The following is a 21,887-nucleotide window of genomic DNA, read 5'->3' as shown; positions in this document are numbered from 1 at the left end:
GAGGAGCAACCAGGTGCTGCACTTGACACATTTATGAAACTACTTATTCCAGTTACTAATAAGCACACACTCAATAAGAAAATTACTGTTAAAACTGTTAAATCCCCTTGGATTGATGAGGAATTGAAAATTGTATGGTTAAGAGTAGAGGTCGACTGATTATGATTTTTCAATGCTGATATCAATACCGATTTATTGGAGGACAAAAAAAAGCCTATACCGATTTAATAGTTTTTCAATTTATAACAATACTGAATTAACACTTTTTTATTTTACCTTAATATAATTCATAAATAAAATCAATTTAGTCTCAAATAAATACATACTAATGAAACATGTTCAATTTGATTTAAATAATTCAAAAACACAGTGTTGGAGAAGAAAGTAAAAGTAAAGTATGTGCCATGTAATAAAGCTAGCATTTAAGTTCCTTGCTCAGAACATATGAAAGTTGGTGGTTCCTTTTAACATGAGTCTTCAATATTTCCAGTTAAGAAGTTTTAGGCTGTAGTTATTATAGGACTGTTTCTCTATACCATTTGCATTTCATATACCTTTGACTATTGGATGTTCTTATAGGCACTATAGTATTGCCAGCCTAATCTCGGGAGTTGATAGGCTTGAAGTCATATACAGCGCTGTGCTTCAAGCAACAAGCACATGCACCGCATTAATTATATGCAACGCAGGACAAGCTAGTTAAACTAGTAATATCATCAACCATGTGTAGTTAACTAGTGATTATGTTAAGATTGATTGATTGTTTTTTATAAGATAAGTTTAATGCTAGCTAGCAATTTACCTTGGCTCCTTGCTGCACTCGTGTAACAGGTGGTCAGCCTGCCATGCAGTCTCCTCGTGGATTGCAATGTTACCGAAAACGTATGAAAACTTGAGATCGGCCCTAATTAATTGTCCATGCCGATTTAATCGGTCAACCTCTAGTTGAGAGGGATGAGGCAAAAGGTATGGGAAATAAGTCTGGTAGCCCAACTGATTGGAAAACGTACTGCAAATTAAGAAATCATGTGACTAAACTAAATAAAAGAAAATTAAACTATACTATGAAATGAAACTATACTATGAAATGATATAAATAATGATTGTTAAACACAAGTGTTAAACACTTTGGAGCACCTTAAATTACATTTTAAGGTAATTTAATAATAATTCAGTGAATCAGATGACTCATTCATCACAAAACTCACTGATATTGCCAAATAATTTATTGACTTTTTCATTGGCTAGATAAGCAAACTAAGGGAAGACATGCCACCAACAAACACTGACACTACAAATCCAGGTATATCTGACCAAATTTAGAAATTACAAGTATTGTATATTTTGAATTCTGTAAAGTCAGTGTGGAAGAGGTGAACAAATTATTGTTGTCTATCAACAACGACAATCTACCTGGGTCTGACAATCTGGATGGAAATTACTGAGGATACTAGCGGACGACTGCCACATCTTCAATTTAAGCCTACTAGAAGGTGTGTGCCCTCATGCCTGGAGGGAAGTTAAAGTCAAATGGCATTCTGAGATAGTATTACTACACACAGATCATAAACGTAATGTTTGCTAGCGAGCCAACAGTCTAATGTCAGCTAGCTAGCTAACAGTAAGCTTTAACTTGCAATGAAATAACTTTATGACTTGAAACTTATCTTAAACTGTAGCCTGACTCTTTTCCGTATACATGGATGAATGCTTCACGTCCGACTACAACCCCTTTCATTAAATAAGACATCCTGTGTCGTTTCCGTTTTGCATGTATAGCTTGCTTGGCCCGTTGTTGTGTCAAGTCACTCTGGTTCACACTGACCGTGTGCAATGCCATAAGAATCATCTTAAACTTCAGCCCCCACCCAAACTCTGACCATTTTACTCGCTGTACCAGAGCTGGTTAGGCTGTTTTCATGTTATCCTGCGCGTTGGTGACTGTAACTGTGCTCCTGGCAACAATTATGCTTTTTTGTTGACGTTTACTGACACTGGCCATATTCAACCAGTGTTGAGCGTTTTTGTAAATTCATCAGTTATTCTACGCACTGCTATACTCAGACGAGAGTGTTCTGAAAAAGGTGTTGCAGTGATGTTCTATTGAAATGGATACTTTCATAAGGGAGTATTTTGTGAAGTTTTAATACTCAATAAAACATTTTAAGCCGCATTAGACAGGATTACCCTACGCATACTGACCAGCTCAAATAGACAGAAGCATGCTATATGGCAGACCAATCCAAACTCATCTCTCGCCGTGTCCAGGCCACTCATTATCTCAGCCAATCATGGCTAGCGGAAGGTTGCTGACTTTTTCTGTGGCTTAATCAACTAGGCTCGTAATTTAACAATTGTATTCGTATTTACATATGGCATACAAGTTTGTTATTATGGAAGTTCACATGTTCGAGAAGGCAAATCTGCCCAAAACGGCTCTCCTGTGTAGTGACTCGCGACATACGCCTAGTTTCCTGAAACGGGTCACATATGTTAGTAGATGAAGAAGATTGCATTCTTCATTTCACCTGTCACATAATTTGTCATTATGAAGCTCACTGGCAGTCCCCAGTCACGTGGTCATGTTTACAAGCACTCAACGACCAGAGACCGGAGCCTTGTGAGTCACTCACTGTTGTGTTGCACGTGCCAGATTATCTAGTTACAGTACTAAATTCACAACTAAATGTTTACCAGCTAGATATCTTATAACTATTACGTTAGCTGTCTAAAACGTGCTAAATGCTCTCCAGTTGTGCATTTAATAGCTAGTTAGCTATCTAGTTAAGTGGTTAGCTTCTTCCTTGCTGTCTGTTTGTTTTGTGCATACAGAAAACTGTGAGTAGCATTTTTCAGGTACTTGTACACTTGTATAGTTTAGGCCAGAGACTGTATAAAATAGTTTGCAATATGCTCGTTATCATTTAGTTAGCATTCTCTATGGGATTTTACATGTACTTGTTAGCATTGCTAACCTTCGGATTACATATCCTCAGTGTGTTTTTTGAAAACAGCGGCCCTTGTTTTCAAATCCAGTATTGCCGAATATCCTGGTATGGCACAAGGTCGGTATGAAAATCTGGATACCGCCCAAAACTAAATTTTAATAGCTATCTTTATCTACGTTTTTATCTGATAACCTTTTCAAAGGTCATGCGTTGTTGAGAGAGCGAAGCCTGGTAGTCGGCCTGTTTCTGTAGCCCTGCCCCAGCGGTAGCACTGGACTCCTCAGGTTTGGTGGGGTTTACATTTTGTTTAACCAGCCTTCCCGGGCCTCCCCACAGTCACCAGAACCGGCTGTTTAAAGCCCGGGTTAGCTCAACGCTAAGAGCTGGAGGCCGCCAACAAAAGGCCTGGATATTTCCATCCCCATTAGGCGTGTTGGCAGGCCTAGGGTCGCCCCTCCCAGATTCTGTTTAGTTAGCAGCAGGACGAGGCAAGCTTGAGATTACATGTGAAAAGTAAGCACATGGGTTCCTGCCTAAACAGGGTCAGATTACCAGTTAAAACAACGGGTCTCTTGCAACCCCTCAGTAGACGCATTCAACACAGCCCACATACACACAGATGTGTATACACACACACACACACACACACACACACACACACACACACACACACACACACACACACACACACACACACACACACACACACACACACACACACACACAGCAAGTAAGGAAATAAGAACAAAGAGTATGAAATATTATTATGAGTGTTCTGGAGGCTTGTGGAGGTGAGAGAGGCTAGAGTCATTTACTGAATATACAGTGCCTTTGGAAAGTATTCAGACCCCTTGACTTTTTCCACGTTTTGTTACGTTACAGGCTTTTTCTAAAATGGATAAAAAAAAAAAAATCCTCAACAATCTAATACGCCAAAAACAAGTTTTTAGAATTTGTTGCACTTTTATTATAAATAAATACCATATTTACATAAGTATTCAGACCCTTTGCTATTTGACTCGAAAGCTCAGGTGCATCCTGTTTCCATTGTTCATCCTTGAGATGTTTCTACAACTTGGAGTCCACCTGTGATAAATTGTGAGAGAAAAAAAAACAAGTTGTGCCAACTCTGTTCTACCCAAAGGAGTTGAGTCGCATAACTATAGCTGGCCATTTATGCGTATGGGGACCTTGCTTTGAAATAAAATATATATGACTATATGATGTATTCATACCAAGTAACACGTGAACTTTAAGTTATTACCTTAATAAGGGATTAATTAGGGCCTAAAAGTAGCTCTATTAAGAATTGTTCACTTATTGAACACGATGAGGCTGTAAGGAGGGAGACGGAATAGGAATTGTGAACCCCAAGTCAAAAACAGCGTCAGGGCAGTCAGGGGCAGCAGGTAGCTGTAAGCGAATGAGTGATGTGCATTTGGTGCAATACTAGCTATATCCAAGGCTCAGTGTAGCCTAGTGGTTAGAGCGTTGGACTAGTAATCAAAAGGTTGCAAGATCAAGTCCCTCAGCTGACAAGGTAAAAATCTGTCATTTTGAACAAGACAGGTAACCCACTGTTCCTAGGCCATCATTGAAAATAGGAATTTGTTCTTAACTGACTTGCCTGGTTAATTAAAGGTAAAAAAATACAAATTGAGGTGACTGGCGTGTGAGATCCAAAAAGTGATCAGTGGAGGCATACATAATTGGGAGAAACTTAAGCGCTCAAAGCTACTCTAACCTCAGTGGGGAATCCTGTAATATCAGAAAAATTGGATAAATAGCTCTTGTGTTTCATCGCAGAGGCTGTTCTGGCCCAGATTGACAAGTATAATTTTACAACCACATTACTTACGTGTTGATAAACTGAAAGTTGTAATACTAGCTTGGGTGATTGATTTAAAAACCAAGGTGGCATAGCAGTTCAGACGTCTTTTGTCCTCGTCTTGTCGTGTCCTGTATATATATATATTTACAACTTTTTCACATACATTTTATTTTTATTTTCCATCAACTCATCTTCAAAACACTCTCCTGCAACCCGCCTCACCAATGTATATTTATAAAAAAGTATTATTTACCTCAGATCTGTAATCCTCCAAGAAGCTAGCCAGAAACTCCAAGAAGCTAGCCTGAAACTAGCCAGAAGCTAATCCAGAAGCTAGTTCAGAAGCTAGTTAGCTCCTTTACTGGCAAATCGTTAGTATTCAGCTAACCACGGTTTGTGGTCATCAGCTATCCTTTAGCTCGAAAATCTATCGCCAGTTCTGTACGGCGCAGCGCGGCTCGGAACGGAACATACCGGACCAATTTTTCTCTCCATGTCCCTGGATTTCGACTGCTCTCTGGACATTCATACCCGGATCTCACAGCTAGCTAGCTGCTATCCGTGTGACTATCGGCCTTCGTCGATTCCGGAGCAAACATCAATTATTCCGGAGCTAGCAAGCTCCGTCAATCACTCCTGAGTTCCATCAATCACACCTGGGCTGCAGTCACCTATCCGGACCCGTTTTACTGCTTTCGCGGAGCCCCACCGGGCCTTCACAACTGGACTGCCGACGTTATCTACCCGAAGGAGTTATTCGGCTGGCTCCTGAACGCCCATCTGCGGCCTGCTAACCGTTAGCTGTCTTACCGGCTGCTATCTGAATAGACAATCGGACAATTTTTTTATATATATATTTTTTTATTTTTTATTATTATTATTATGTTTTCTTCTTGGGCCTCTATAACTATATCTATTGTTTTTATTTTTGTTGTTGTTGTGTGATTTGGATTAATCCCCTCTACCACACGGAACCCCACTAATCTACTGACGGAACGCAAGAGGTAGCTAACAACAGACCTCCATCCTATGCTAGCTTGCTACCGATGCCCTGGCTAGCTGTCTAAATCACCAACCAACCTCTCCACTCACCGGACCCTTTTGATCACTCGACTAAGCATGCCTCTCCTTAATGTCAATATGTCTTGTCCATTTCTGTTCTGGTTAGTGTTTATTGGCTTATTTCACTGTAGAGCCTCTAGTCCTGCTCACTATACCTTATCCAACCTATTAGTTCCACCACCCACACATGCAATGACATCTCCTGGTTTCAACGATGTTTCTAGAGACAATATCTCTCTCTTCATCACTCAATACCTAGGTTTACCTCCACTGTATTCACATCCTACCATACATTTGTCTGTACATTATACCTTGATGCTATTTTATCGCCCCCAGAAACCTCCTTTTACTCTATGTTCCAGACGTTCTAGACGACCAATTCTCATAGCTTTTAGCCGTACCCTTATTCTACTCCTCCTATGTTCCTCTGGCGATGTAGAGGTGAATCCAGGCCCTGCAGTGCCTAGCTCCACTCCTATTCCCCAGGCGCTCTCTTTTGATGACTTCTGTAACCGTAATAGCCTTGGTTTCATGCATGTTAACATTAGAAGCCTCCTCCCTAAGTTTGTTCTATTCACTGCTTTAGCACACTCTGCCAACCCGGATGTTCTAGCTGTGTCTGAATCCTGGCTTAGGAAGACCACCAAAAACTCAGACATTTTAATTCCAAACTACAACATTTTCAGACAAGATAGAACTGCCAAAGGGGGCGGTGTTGCAATCTACTGCAAAGATAGCCTGCAGAGTTCTGTCCTACTATCCAGGTCTGTACCCAAACAATTTGAACTTCTACTTTTAAAAATCCACCTCTCTAAAAACAAGTCTCTCACTGTTGCCGCCTGCTATAGACCACCCTCTGCCCCCAGCTGTGCTCTGGACACCATATGTGAACTGATTGCCCCCCATCTATCTTCAGAGTTCGTGCTGCTAGGCGACCTAAACTGGAACATGCTTAACACCCCAGCCATCCTACAATCTAAACTTGATGCCCTCAATCTCGCACAAATTATCAATGAACCTACCAGGTACCTCCCCAAAACCTTAAACACGGGCACCCTCATAGATATCATCCTAACCAACTTCCCCTCTAAATACACCTCTGCTGTCTTCAACCAAGATCTCAGCGATCACTGCCTCATTGCCTGCATCCGTAATGGGTCAGCGGTCAAACGACCGCCACTCATCACTGTAAAACGCTCCCTGAAACACTTCTGCGAGCAGGCCTTTCTAATCGACCTGGCCGGGGTATCCTGGAAGGATATTGATCTCATCCCGTCAGTAGAGGATGCCTGGATATTTAAAAAAAATGCCTTCCTAACCATCCTAAATAAACATGCCCCATTCAAGAAATTTAGAACCAGGAACAGATATAGCCCTTGGTTCTCCCCAGACCTGACTGCCCTTAACCAACACAAAAACATCCTATGGCGTTCTGCATTAGCATCGAACAGCCCCCGTGATATGCAGCTGTTCAGGGAAGCTAGAAATCATTATACACAGGCAGTTAGAAAAGCCAAGGCTAGCTTTTTCAAGCAGAAATTTGCTTCCTGCAACACTAACTCAAAAAAGTTCTGGGACACTGTAAAGTCCATGGAGAATAAGAACACCTCCTCCCAGCTGCCCACTGCACTGAAGATAGGAAACACTGTCACCACTGATAAATCCACCATAATTGAGAATTTCAATAAGCATTTTTCTACGGCTGGCCATGCTTTCCACCTGGCTACTCCTACCCCGGACAACAGCACTGCACCCCCAACAGCAACTCGCCCAAGCCTTCCCCATTTCTCCTTCTCCCAAATCCATTCAGCTGATGTTCTGAAAGAGCTGCAAAATCTGGACCCCTACAAATCAGCCGGGCTAGACAATCTGGACCCTTTCTTTCTAAAATTATCTGCCGAAATTGTTGCCACCCCTATTACTAGCCTGTTCAACCTCTCTTTCGTGTCGTCTGAGATTCCCAAAGATTGGAAAGCAGCTGCGGTCATCCCCCTCTTCAAAGGGGGGGACACTCTTGACCCAAACTGCTACAGACCTATATCTATCCTACCGTGCCTTTCTAAGGTCTTCGAAAGCCAAGTCAACAAACAGATTACCGACCATTTCGAATCTCACCATACCTTCTCTGCTATGCAATCCGGTTTCAGAGCTGGTCATGGGTGCACCTCAGCCACGCTCAAGGTCCTAAACGATATCTTAACCGCCATCGATAAGAAACATTACTGTGCAGCCGTATTCATTGATCTGGCCAAGGCTTTCGACTCTGTCAATCACCATATCCTCATCGGCAGACTCGACAGCCTTGGTTTCTCAAATGATTGCCTCGCCTGGTTCACCAACTACTTCTCTGATAGAGTTCAGTGTGTCAAATCGGAGGGTCTGCTGTCCGGACCTCTGGCAGTCTCTATGGGGGTGCCACAGGGTTCAATTCTTGGACCGACTCTCTTCTCTGTATACATCAATGAGGTCGCTCTTGCTGCTGGTGAGTCCCTGATCCACCTCTACGCAGACGACACCATTCTGTATACTTCCGGCCCTTCTCTGGACACTGTGTTAACAACCCTCCAGGCAAGCTTCAATGCCATACAACTCTCCTTCCGTGGCCTCCAATTGCTCTTGAATGCAAGTAAAACTAAATGCATGCTCTTCAACCGATCGCTGCCTGCACCTACCCGCCTGTCCAACATCACTACTCTGGACGGCTCTGACTTAGAATACGTGGACAACTACAAATACTTAGGTGTCTGGTTAGATTGTAAACTCTCCTTCCAGACCCATATCAAACATCTCCAATCCAAAGTTAAATCTAGAATTGGCTTCCTATTTCGCAACAAAGCATCCTTCACTCATGCTGCCAAACATACCCTTGTAAAACTGACCATCCTACCAATCCTCGACTTTGGCGATGTCATTTACAAAATAGCCTCCAATACCCTACTCAACAAATTGGATGCAGTCTATCACAGTGCAATCCGTTTTATCACCAAAGCCCCATATACTACCCACCATTGCGACCTGTACGCTCCCGTTGGCTGGCCCTCGCTTCATACTCGTCGCCAAACCCACTGGCTCCATGTCATCTACAAGACACTGCTAGGTAAAGTCCCCCCTTATCTCAGCTCGCTGGTCACCATAGCATCTCCCACCTGTAGCACACGCTCCAGCAGGTATATCTCTCTAGTCACCCCCAAAACCAATTCTTTCTTTGGCCGCCTCTCCTTCCAGTTCTCTGCTGCCAATGACTGGAACGAACTACAAAAATCTCTGAAACTGGAAACACTTATCTCCCTCACTAGCTTTAAGCACCAACTGTCAGAGCAGCTCACAGATTACTGCACCTGTACATAGCCCACCTATAATTTAGCCCAAACAACTACCTCTTTCCCAACTGTATTTAATTTTAATTTATTTATTTATTTTGCTCCTTTGCACCCCATTATTTTTTTATTTCTACTTTGCACATTCTTCCATTGCAAAACTACCATTCCAGTATTTTACTTGCTATATTGTATTTACTTTGCCATCTTGGCCTTTTTTGCCTTTACCTCCCTTCTCACCTCATTTGCTCACATTGTATATAGACTTGTTTATACTGCATTATTGACTGTATGTTTGTTTTTACTCCATGTGTAACTCTGTGTCGTTTTATCTGTCGAACTGCTTTGCTTTATCTTGGCCAGGTCGCAATTGTAAATGAGAACTTGTTCTCAACTTGCCTACCTGGTTAAATAAAGGTAAAAATTGTTATTTTCACTTCCGATCCCCTCTGGGTTTTGCCATGGGCGATCAGCTTGTAAACAAGACGGTGTCAGAGCCAATTAATTGGTCCTCTCCCAGACACATGTTCCATGTATGTCCATAGGGGGGTAGCCGGCAGATCAACAATGGACAAAGGCATACATTGTGGGGCCCTCTCTTCTGATTCCAAGCCCCTCTTGTCACATAATGAGGAGGGTCCCTTGACTCTACTTTACCCCTCATTAGTTACAGCCTGAGCTGTTTATAGAAGGGCTTGGAAAGGCTTTCTTAGCCATGCCTTTCTTCCACAGTGTGTTCATCTGGGCAGCTGCCTTGGCCTCCTCACACTCCCCCAGATCAAGTTGTTTTGTTTCAAGCCACGTTTCCTCAAGCAGATTGCTGAAAACGCTGGCTTGTGCCTGGCTGAATGCTGCTGCATTCATCTTTTCACCCTCATTTGAGTGTCCCTGCCTTTGACGACAGCGAGGGAAGCACTTTTCTTCAACTATCCACGAGCCAGTTTGAATGAGTCTTGGAAGAGATTACACATGTTGTTAGAGGCTCTGAGTTTCTTAGCGAGATACTATCTTGTCTTACGATAGAGCTGTTACCTGGTAGTCTAGTCAAAAACAACTTCTGATAGCCTCTGACAGTCAGCCTCACTTATCTACCGCTCCACAGAGACAATAATTTTGCAGTTCTACTGCAGTGCCAACCCTTGCATATTGCTCTCCCTCCCGCACTCTCTCTTTCTCTCCCTTCTCTCTTCCTCCCTGTCAGTAGTGCTAGAGGAGTGGCCATGCATGTAATTGTCTGGGTAGATTTGGCCCAGATTCTCCCATGAATCGAGTCGCTCTCACATGTGACTGGGGAGGGCCTGCTGAAATCCTGTGAAATGTGCTGCTGCTGTTGCCTCTGCTCACTGTGAGGACGGGTGAGTGGAGCGAGGGAGAATGAAAGAAAGATGGATAGTTAGAGGATAGGGGGGTGTCAACCACTGCCCCATGTAGTAGCCACCCTTGCCCTGAGGGCCTCCCATGGGGTTCTGAGTTTTTGTGTTTGGACATTTGTTAAAGTGTTTTGTGCTTTGCGTTTAATGCATGTACCCCTATGGGCCCTGTGCGAGCTCCATTGTTTTCCCCCTGTTAGCTTTCCTCTCCCGTGAGGATCCTGATGTGCACAAGGACAGCAGCTCCAAACATGATCTCAGAGAGATAATGACTGCAGCAGCCAGTATCTCATCCAATATACATGAGGAAAGGTCATGGGCAGTTCATGAACTATATCTACAGACTCCCATGCTAGCTCCTCTGCTATATACACAGTTATCCAGCTTCAGAATAAAGGTTACTACAGGCTCCATTCTGCTGATCTATGTGTGCATGCAGGCACGTGGGTGGAGTGGGATTTTTGGAGTAGCGGGGACACCTTTTGGTAACATGATATCCTTGACGGTCCCACTCCCATTCACAAGGGGGCAATGGCAACGTATTTTATTTTTGCCTTGATTTTGTGAAAACAAGAAAGAGTCGCCTTTCCTTGCTAGTAGTAGCTACGGTGGTTCCTCCTTTAAAAGTTGCGAGCTTACACCGTGGGACTTAGAGGTACCCAGCGTCATGGCTTCATTGCTCCAGACCACCACAAGGGGGAGGTAGAGCACTCATTATGCATTTGGGTCCCACAGTTTTTATATGACCAATCATATCGAGTGGTTCCAATGATGAATTTGATGCGAGCCACCCCTCCCTGGTGACTTTCTTCAGCAAAGATGGCTGACAAAACATTATGGGGGAAGCAGATGTAAGTAGTTATAACGTCATAACAAGTCAAGCTAAAAACGTACAATTGAGAGGACTATGTTAGTTCATGTAGAGACAAACGATTGTGCATATTTTTTTGTCATAAAGTTAATTCACGAAAATTGCGACTTTGCAAGTTAACTGACTAGCTAACATTAGCCAGCTAGCTAGCTGGTGTAATGACATGAGTACAGTATGACTCATAATTCGAGTTGTTTAATGTTTTAGGGACTACTGAGAAAACTAGCAAACCAGGCTGTCATCTTGGGAAACAGTGGATGTAAAGAATCTAGCTAGCTAACGTAAACTCACCCCATTCCATATAAATGTGCACAACCGCAACATTCAAACAAAGAACTAAATCGGACTGTAGCGACTGGGTTGACTTCAAAATCTGGGTTGTGAACTACGCTTCTATTCAAGCGTTGATCGACATGCTAATGGCTCTATAGTATTGGAGAAAAGTTGAAAAAACGGACCCGCCGTAACGTACAGCACGCAAAAAGCAGCTATTTCTGTCTTTCAATCTATCTCCACCAGATGTAGCACTTCTCTCATCCTTTAAAAACAAGAAATGGACAGTGATTTTTTGCGTCATCATTGCATACGATCATTATTCTCAAAGCCGCTGTTTACTTCTAAGATCACTTTAACGCCGCCCTAAAAACCTGACTCAAATCCGCAAACCTTCCAATAGGTCTGTAATGACACATTATATAAACTCTTTATACAAACCTTCCAATAGGTCTGTAATGACACATTATATAAACTCCTTATACAAACCTTCCAATAGGTATGTAATGACACATTATATAAACTCTTTATACAAACCTTCCAATAGGTATGTAATGACACATTATATAAACTCTTTATACAAACCTTCCAATAGGTCTGTAATGACACATTATATAAACTCTTTATACAAACCTTCCAATAGGTATGTAATGACACATTATATAAACTCTTTATACAAACCTTCCAATAGGTATGTAATGACACATTATATAAACTCTTTATACAAACCTTCCAATAGGTATGTAATGACACATTATATAAACTCTTTATACAAACCTTCCAATAGGTATGTAATGACACATTATATAAACTCTTTATACAAACCTTCCAATAGGTATGTAATGACACATTATATAAACTCTTTATACAAACCTTCCAATAGGTATGTAATGACACATTATATAAACTCTTTATACAAACCTTCCAATAGGTATGTAATGACACATTATATAAACTCTTTATACAAACCTTCCAATAGGTATGTAATGACACATTATATAAACTCTGTAATGACACATTATATAAACTCTGTAATGACACATTATATAAACTCTGTAATGACACATTATATAAACTCTTTATACAAACCTTCCAATAGGTATGTAATGACACATTATATAAACTCTTTATACAAACCTTCCAATAGGTATGTAATGACACATTATATAAACTCTTTATACAAACCTTCCAATAGGTCTGTAATGACACATTATATAAACTCTTTATACAAACCTTCCAATAGGTATGTAATGACACATTATATAAACTCTTTATACAAACCTTCCAATAGGTCTGTAATGACACATTATATAAACTCTTTATACAAACCTTCCAATAGGTATGTAATGACACATTATATAAACTCTTTATACAAACCTTCCAATAGGTATGTAATGACACATTATATAAACTCTTTATACAAACCTTCCAATAGGTCTGTAATGACACATTATATAAACTCTTTATACAAACCTTCCAATAGGTCTGTAATGACACATTATATAAACTCTTTATACAAACCTTCCAATAGGTATGTAATGACACATTATATAAACTCTTTATACAAACCTTCCAATAGGTATGTAATGACACATTATATAAACTCTTTATACAAACCTTCCAATAGGTATGTAATGACACATTATATAAACTCTTTATACAAACCTTCCAATAGGTATGTAATGACACATTATATAAACTCTTTATACAAACCTTCCAATAGGTATGTAATGACACATTATATAAACTCTTTATACAAACCTTCCAATAGGTATGTAATGACACATTATATAAACTCTTTATACAAACCTTCCAATAGGTATGTAATGACACATTATATAAACTCTTTATACAAACCTTCCAATAGGTATGTAATGACACATTATATAAACTCTTTAATAGGTATGTAATGACACATTATATAAACTCTTTATACAAACCTTCCAATAGGTATGTAATGACACATTATATAAACTCTTTAATAGGTATGTAATGACACATTATATAAACTCTATACACAAACTTTCCAATAGGTCTGTAATGACACATTATATAAACTCTTTAATAGGTATGTAATGACACATTATATAAACTCTTTAATAGGTCTGTAATGACACATTATATAAACTCTTTAATAGGTATGTAATGACACATTATATAAACTCTATACACAAACCTTCCAATAGGTCTGTAATGACACATTATATAAACTCTTTATACAAACCTTCAAATAGGTATGTAATGACACATTATATAAACTCTTTAATAGGTCTGTAATGACACATTATATAAACTCTTTATACAAACCTTCCAATAGGTCTGTAATGACACATTATATAAACTCTTTATACAAACCTTCCAATAGGTATGTAATGACACATTATATAAACTCTTTATACAAACCTTCCAATAGGTATGTAATGACACATTATATAAACTCTTTATACAAACCTTCCAATAGGTATGTAATGACACATTATATAAACTCTTTATACAAACCTTCCAATAGGTATGTAATGACACATTATATAAACTCTTTATACAAACCTTCCAATAGGTATGTAATGACACATTATATAAACTCTTTATACAAACCTTCCAATAGGTATGTAATGACACATTATATAAACTCTTTATACAAACCTTCCAATAGGTATGTAATGACACATTATATAAACTCTTTATACAAACCTTCCAATAGGTATGTAATGACACATTATATAAACTCTGTAATGACACATTATATAAACTCTGTAATGACACATTATATAAACTCTGTAATGACACATTATATAAACTCTTTATACAAACCTTCCAATAGGTATGTAATGACACATTATATAAACTCTTTATACAAACCTTCCAATAGGTATGTAATGACACATTATATAAACTCTTTATACAAACCTTCCAATAGGTATGTAATGACACATTATATAAACTCTTTATACAAACCTTCCAATAGGTCTGTAATGACACATTATATAAACTCTTTATACAAACCTTCCAATAGGTATGTAATGACACATTATATAAACTCTTTATACAAACCTTCCAATAGGTCTGTAATGACACATTATATAAACTCTTTATACAAACCTTCCAATAGGTATGTAATGACACATTATATAAACTCTTTATACAAACCTTCCAATAGGTATGTAATGACACATTATATAAACTCTTTATACAAACCTTCCAATAGGTCTGTAATGACACATTATATAAACTCTTTATACAAACCTTCCAATAGGTCTGTAATGACACATTATATAAACTCTTTATACAAACCTTCCAATAGGTATGTAATGACACATTATATAAACTCTTTATACAAACCTTCCAATAGGTATGTAATGACACATTATATAAACTCTTTATACAAACCTTCCAATAGGTATGTAATGACACATTATATAAACTCTTTATACAAACCTTCCAATAGGTATGTAATGACACATTATATAAACTCTTTATACAAACCTTCCAATAGGTATGTAATGACACATTATATAAACTCTTTATACAAACCTTCCAATAGGTATGTAATGACACATTATATAAACTCTTTAATAGGTATGTAATGACACATTATATAAACTCTTTATACAAACCTTCCAATAGGTATGTAATGACACATTATATAAACTCTTTAATAGGTATGTAATGACACATTATATAAACTCTATACACAAACTTTCCAATAGGTCTGTAATGACACATTATATAAACTCTTTAATAGGTATGTAATGACACATTATATAAACTCTTTAATAGGTCTGTAATGACACATTATATAAACTCTTTAATAGGTATGTAATGACACATTATATAAACTCTATACACAAACCTTCCAATAGGTCTGTAATGACACATTATATAAACTCTTTATACAAACCTTCAAATAGGTATGTAATGACACATTATATAAACTCTTTAATAGGTCTGTAATGACACATTATATAAACTCTTTATACAAACCTTCCAATAGGTCTGTAATGACACATTATATAAACTCTTTATACAAACCTTCCAATAGGTATGTAATGACACATTATATAAACTCTTTATACAAACCTTCCAATAGGTATGTAATGACACATTATATAAACTCTTTATACAAACCTTCCAATAGGTATGTAATGACACATTATATAAACTCTTTATACAAACCTTCCAATAGGTATGTAATGACACATTATATAAACTCTTTATACAAACCTTCCAATAGGTATGTAATGACACATTATATAAACTCTTTATACAAACCTTCCAATAGGTATGTAATGACACATTATATAAACTCTTTATACAAACCTTCCAATAGGTCTGTAATGACACATTATATAAACTCCTTATACAAACCTTCCAATAGGTATGTAATGACACATTATATAAACTCTTTATACAAACCTTCCAATAGGTATGTAATGACACATTATATAAACTCTGTAATGACACATTATATAAACTCTGTAATGACACATTATATAAACTCTGTAATGACACATTATATAAACTCTTTATACAAACCTTCCAATAGGTATGTAATGACACATTATATAAACTCTTTATACAAACCTTCCAATAGGTATGTAATGACACATTATATAAACTCTTTATACAAACCTTCCAATAGGTCTGTAATGACACATTATATAAACTCTTTATACAAACCTTCCAATAGGTATGTAATGACACATTATATAAACTCTTTATACAAACCTTCCAATAGGTCTGTAATGACACATTATATAAACTCTTTATACAAACCTTCCAATAGGTATGTAATGACACATTATATAAACTCTTTATACAAACCTTCCAATAGGTATGTAATGACACATTATATAAACTCTTTATACAAACCTTCCAATAGGTATGTAATGACACATTATATAAACTCTTTATACAAACCTTCCAATAGGTATGTAATGACACATTATATAAACTCTTTATACAAACCTTCCAATAGGTATGTAATGACACATTATATAAACTCTTTATACAAACCTTCCAATAGGTATGTAATGACACATTATATAAACTCTTTATACAAACCTTCCAATAGGTATGTAATGACACATTATATAAACTCTTTATACAAACCTTCCAATAGGTATGTAATGACACATTATATAAACTCTTTATACAAACCTTCCAATAGGTATGTAATGACACATTATATAAACTCTTTATACAAACCTTCCAATAGGTATGTAATGACACATTATATAAACTCTTTAATAGGTATGTAATGACACATTATATAAACTCTTTATACAAACCTTCCAATAGGTATGTAATGACACATTATATAAACTCTTTAATAGGTATGTAATGACACATTATATAAACTCTATACACAAACCTTCCAATAGGTCTGTAATGACACATTATATAAACTCTTTAATAGGTATGTAATGACACATTATATAAACTCTTTAATAGGTATGTAATGACACATTATATAAACTCTATACACAAACCTTCCAATAGGTCTGTAATGACACATTATATAAACTCTTTAATAGGTATGTAATGACACATTATATAAACTCTATACACAAACCTTCCAATAGGTCTGTAATGACACATTATATAAACTCTTTATACAAACCTTCAAATAGGTATGTAATGACACATTATATAAACTCTTTAATAGGTCTGTAATGACACATTATATAAACTCTTTATACAAACCTTCCAATAGGTCTGTAATGACACATTATATAAACTCTTTATACAAACCTTCCAATAGGTATGTAATGACACATTATATAAACTCTTTATACAAACCTTCCAATAGGTATGTAATGACACATTATATAAACTCTTTATACAAACCTTCCAATAGGTATGTAATGACACATTATATAAACTCTTTATACAAACCTTCCAATAGGTATGTAATGACACATTATATAAACTCTTTATACAAACCTTCCAATAGGTATGTAATGACACATTATATAAACTCTTTATACAAACCTTCCAATAGGTATGTAATGACACATTATATAAACTCTTTATACAAACCTTCCAGTAGGTCTGTAATGACACATTATATAAACTCTTTATACAAACCTTCCAATAGGTATGTAATGACACATTATATAAACTCTTTATACAAACCTTCCAATAGGTCTGTAATGACACATTATATAAACTCTTTATACAAACCTTCCAATAGGTATGTAATGACACATTATATAAACTCTTTACACAAACCTTCCAATAGGTATGTAATGACACATTATATAAACTCTTTATACAAACCTTCCAATAGGTATGTAATGACACATTATATAAACTCTTTATACAAACCTTCCAATAGGTATGTAATGACACATTATATAAACTCTTTATACAAACCTTCCAATAGGTATGTAATGACACATTATATAAACTCTTTATACAAACCTTCCAGTAGGTCTGTAATGACACATTATATAAACTCTTTATACAAACCTTCCAATAGGTATGTAATGACACATTATATAAACTCTTTATACAAACCTTCCAGTAGGTCTGTAATGACACATTATATAAACTCTTTATACAAACCTTCCAGTAGGTCTGTAATGACACATGATATAAACTCTTTATACAAACCTTCCAATAGGTATGTAATGACACATTATATAAACTCTTTATACAAACCTTCCAATAGGTGTATAATGACACATTATATAAACTCTTTATACAAACCTTCCAATAGGTATGTAATGACACATTATATAAACTCTTTATACAAACCTTCCAATAGGTGTATAATGACACATTATATAAACTCTTTATACAAACCTTCCAATAGGTATGTAATGACACATTATATAAACTCTTTATACAAACCTTCCAATAGGTATGTAATGACACATTATATAAACTCTTTATACAAACCTTCCAATAGGTCTGTAATGACACATTATATAAACTCTTTATACAAACCTTCCAATAGGTATGTAATGACACATTATATAAACTCTTTATACAAACCTTCCAATAGGTATGTAATGACACATTATATAAACTCTTTATACAAACCTTCCAATAGGTATGTAATGACACATTATATAAACTCTTTATACAAACCTTCCAATAGGTATGTAATGACACATTATATAAACTCTTTATACAAACCTTCCAATAGGTATGTAATGACACATTATATAAACTCTTTATACAAACCTTCAAATAGGTATGTAATGACACATTATATAAACTCTTTATACAAACCTTCCAATAGGTATGTAATGACACATTATATAAACTCTTTATACAAACCTTCCAATAGGTCTGTAATGACACATTATATAAACTCTTTATACAAACCTTCCAATAGGTATGTAATGACACATTATATAAACTCTTTATACAAACCTTCCAATAGGTATGTAATGACACATTATATAAACTCTTTATACAAACCTTCCAATAGGTATGTAATGACACATTATATAAACTCTTTATACAAACCTTCCAATAGGTATGTAATGACACATGATATAAACTCTTTATACAAACCTTCCAATAGGTATGTAATGACACATTATATAAACTCTTTATACAAACCTTCCAATAGGTATGTAATGACACATTATATAAACTCTTTATACAAACCTTCCAATAGGTATGTAATGACACATTATATAAACTCTTTATACAAACCTTCCAATAGGTATGTAATGACACATTATATAAACTCTTTATACAAACCTTCCAATAGGTATGTAATGACACATTATATAAACTCTTTATACAAACCTTCCAATAGGTATGTAATGACACATTATATAAACTCTTTATACAAACCTTCCAATAGGTATGTAATGACACATTATATAAACTCTTTATACAAACCTTCCAATAGGTATGTAATGACACATTATATAAACTCTTTATACAAACCTTCCAATAGGTATGTAATGACACATTATATAAACTCTTTATACAAACCTTCCAGTAGGTCTGTAATGACACATTATATAAACTCTTTATACAAACCTTCCAATAGGTATGTAATGACACATTATATAAACTCTTTATACAAACCTTCCAATAGGTATGTAATGACACATTATATAAACTCTTTATACAAACCTTCCAATAGGTATGTAATGACACATTATATAAACTCTTTATACAAACCTTCCAATAGGTATGTAATGACACATTATATAAACTCTTTATACAAACCTTCCAATAGGTATGTAATGACACATTATATAAACTCTTTATACAAACCTTCCAATAGGTATGTAATGACACATTATATAAACTCTTTATACAAACCTTCCAATAGGTATGTAATGACACATTATATAAACTCTTTATACAAACCTTCCAATAGGTATGTAATGACACATTATATAAACTCTTTATACAAACCTTCCAATAGGTATGTAATGACACATTATATAAACTCTTTAATAGGTATGTAATGACACATTATATAAACTCTTTATACAAACCTTCCAATAGGTATGTAATGACACATTATATAAACTCTTTAATAGGTATGTAATGACACATTATATAAACTCTATACACAAACCTTCCAATAGGTCTGTAATGACACATTATATAAACTCTTTAATAGGTATGTAATGACACATTATATAAACTCTTTAATAGGTATGTAATGACACATTATATAAACTCTATACACAAACCTTCCAATAGGTCTGTAATGACACATTATATAAACTCTTTAATAGGTATGTAATGACACATTATATAAACTCTATACACAAACCTTCCAATAGGTATGTAATGACACATTATATAAACTCTTTAATAGGTATGTAATGACACATTATATAAACTCTTTATAGTGTTTTATTTACATTTTAGAGGTGATAAGTTGGACAGATCGAGTGAAAAAAGCTATTTTCCCACACAACATCTCTCCTTCTCACGATCACGGATTAGTTTCGCTTCCCCACCCGCCATTTTTAAAAAGACCCGACGGGGCTCTTTGCCTGCTTGAATCATGCAGAACGGGCAGCGTGGGGGTCATGGAATTGATTCTGTTGGAAAGGGGAGAAAATGTGCTTTACAATGGTATTGACATTACAGTTGATCTGGAAGTATTACGTTTTTGGGGTGCTAAAATAAGGTCAATTGTACGGACCAAGGCGATGTACAAAAGTGAGTGAGTTTACATTAAAGCATTTACTGCAAATTGAATGTACAATTGTGAAAGCTTGCCTTGCCGTGTAATGCAGCTTAAGTAACATAGCTAATTTTAGCTAACTATTTACTTGCTTAATGTGTAGTGGAGAATAAAAATAACTGTATTCTTATGGATGTATAGCTAGCTACAGTATGTAACCAATCTGTATGCTTATGGATCTGTAGCTTGCCACAGTATGTAGCCGATCTGTGTATGGACCCTAAAACGTTAGGTTCTGAACTAATATTCATACCAATCTAAGAACCTCAGCTATCATAGTTGTTGTATCAACTTCAAGTCTGAATGGCATTAATGAAGCCTATGGATAGAGTATAATATAATAACTTATACATGTACTGTAGTTATTACCACGCATGAGATCCCCACATTGTAGCCTGTACATTGAATATATTCACTGATAATGTACTCTCATATCCAATACCAGGTGTATCAAACTCCATTCGTTGAATGATGCTGTGTCTGCAGGTGTGTATTACAATTATACACTTCAACAGTGTTTACCACTCCTGCTCCTGGGACATCAATGATTACACATTGTAACTATGTAATAGACTAGAAACATGATTGATTTGTAATTCATATATACAGAAAGAAAACTATGCATATCTAACTCCCTTCATCTGCATTAATCTGAGGACACAGGATAGTACTTCAATGAGACACTTAATTTCAACCAGTGGAGAATGTGAAACGCTTTATTGAAAGAAGTTCATTATCCAGGTGTTTGAAATACATAATACATGCATTATAATTATGATCATTGTAATATTATATTATTAATACAAGTTCACTCTGTACTTCAATGCACATATGGTGTGCACTATAAAACAAGTAAGAAAGAGGAGGTGGGGAGAGAGGTAAGAACAGACGCAGACAGCATATGATTAATGAATTACAGTGCTACCCTAATATTCTCTCAGTTCATCACAATTACATAGTGTCTCTAGCAGTGTCTCCTAACCTAACTGACTGGGCTCCCAGTCAGCCCGAAGGTTATCTTAAGAGCAGGTGACCGG

At 36.5% G+C, this 21,887-nt stretch overlaps 1 protein-coding gene across 2 annotated transcripts in view; it reads left to right on the top strand.

Annotated features, from left to right (window-relative positions):
- LOC109875910 (mitogen-activated protein kinase kinase kinase 1-like) overlaps positions 1-21,887 on the top strand; it is a 224,540-nt gene that overhangs the window by 20,774 nt on the left and 181,879 nt on the right. The gene's annotated exons all lie outside the window — the stretch shown is intronic.

The sequence above is a fragment of the Oncorhynchus kisutch genome, linkage group LG29, assembly GCF_002021735.2.
Source record: "Oncorhynchus kisutch isolate 150728-3 linkage group LG29, Okis_V2, whole genome shotgun sequence".
NCBI lineage: Eukaryota > Metazoa > Chordata > Actinopteri > Salmoniformes > Salmonidae > Oncorhynchus > Oncorhynchus kisutch.
The sequence above is the reverse complement of the archived record's forward strand: the minus strand, read 5'-3'. Positions and strand labels throughout refer to the sequence as shown.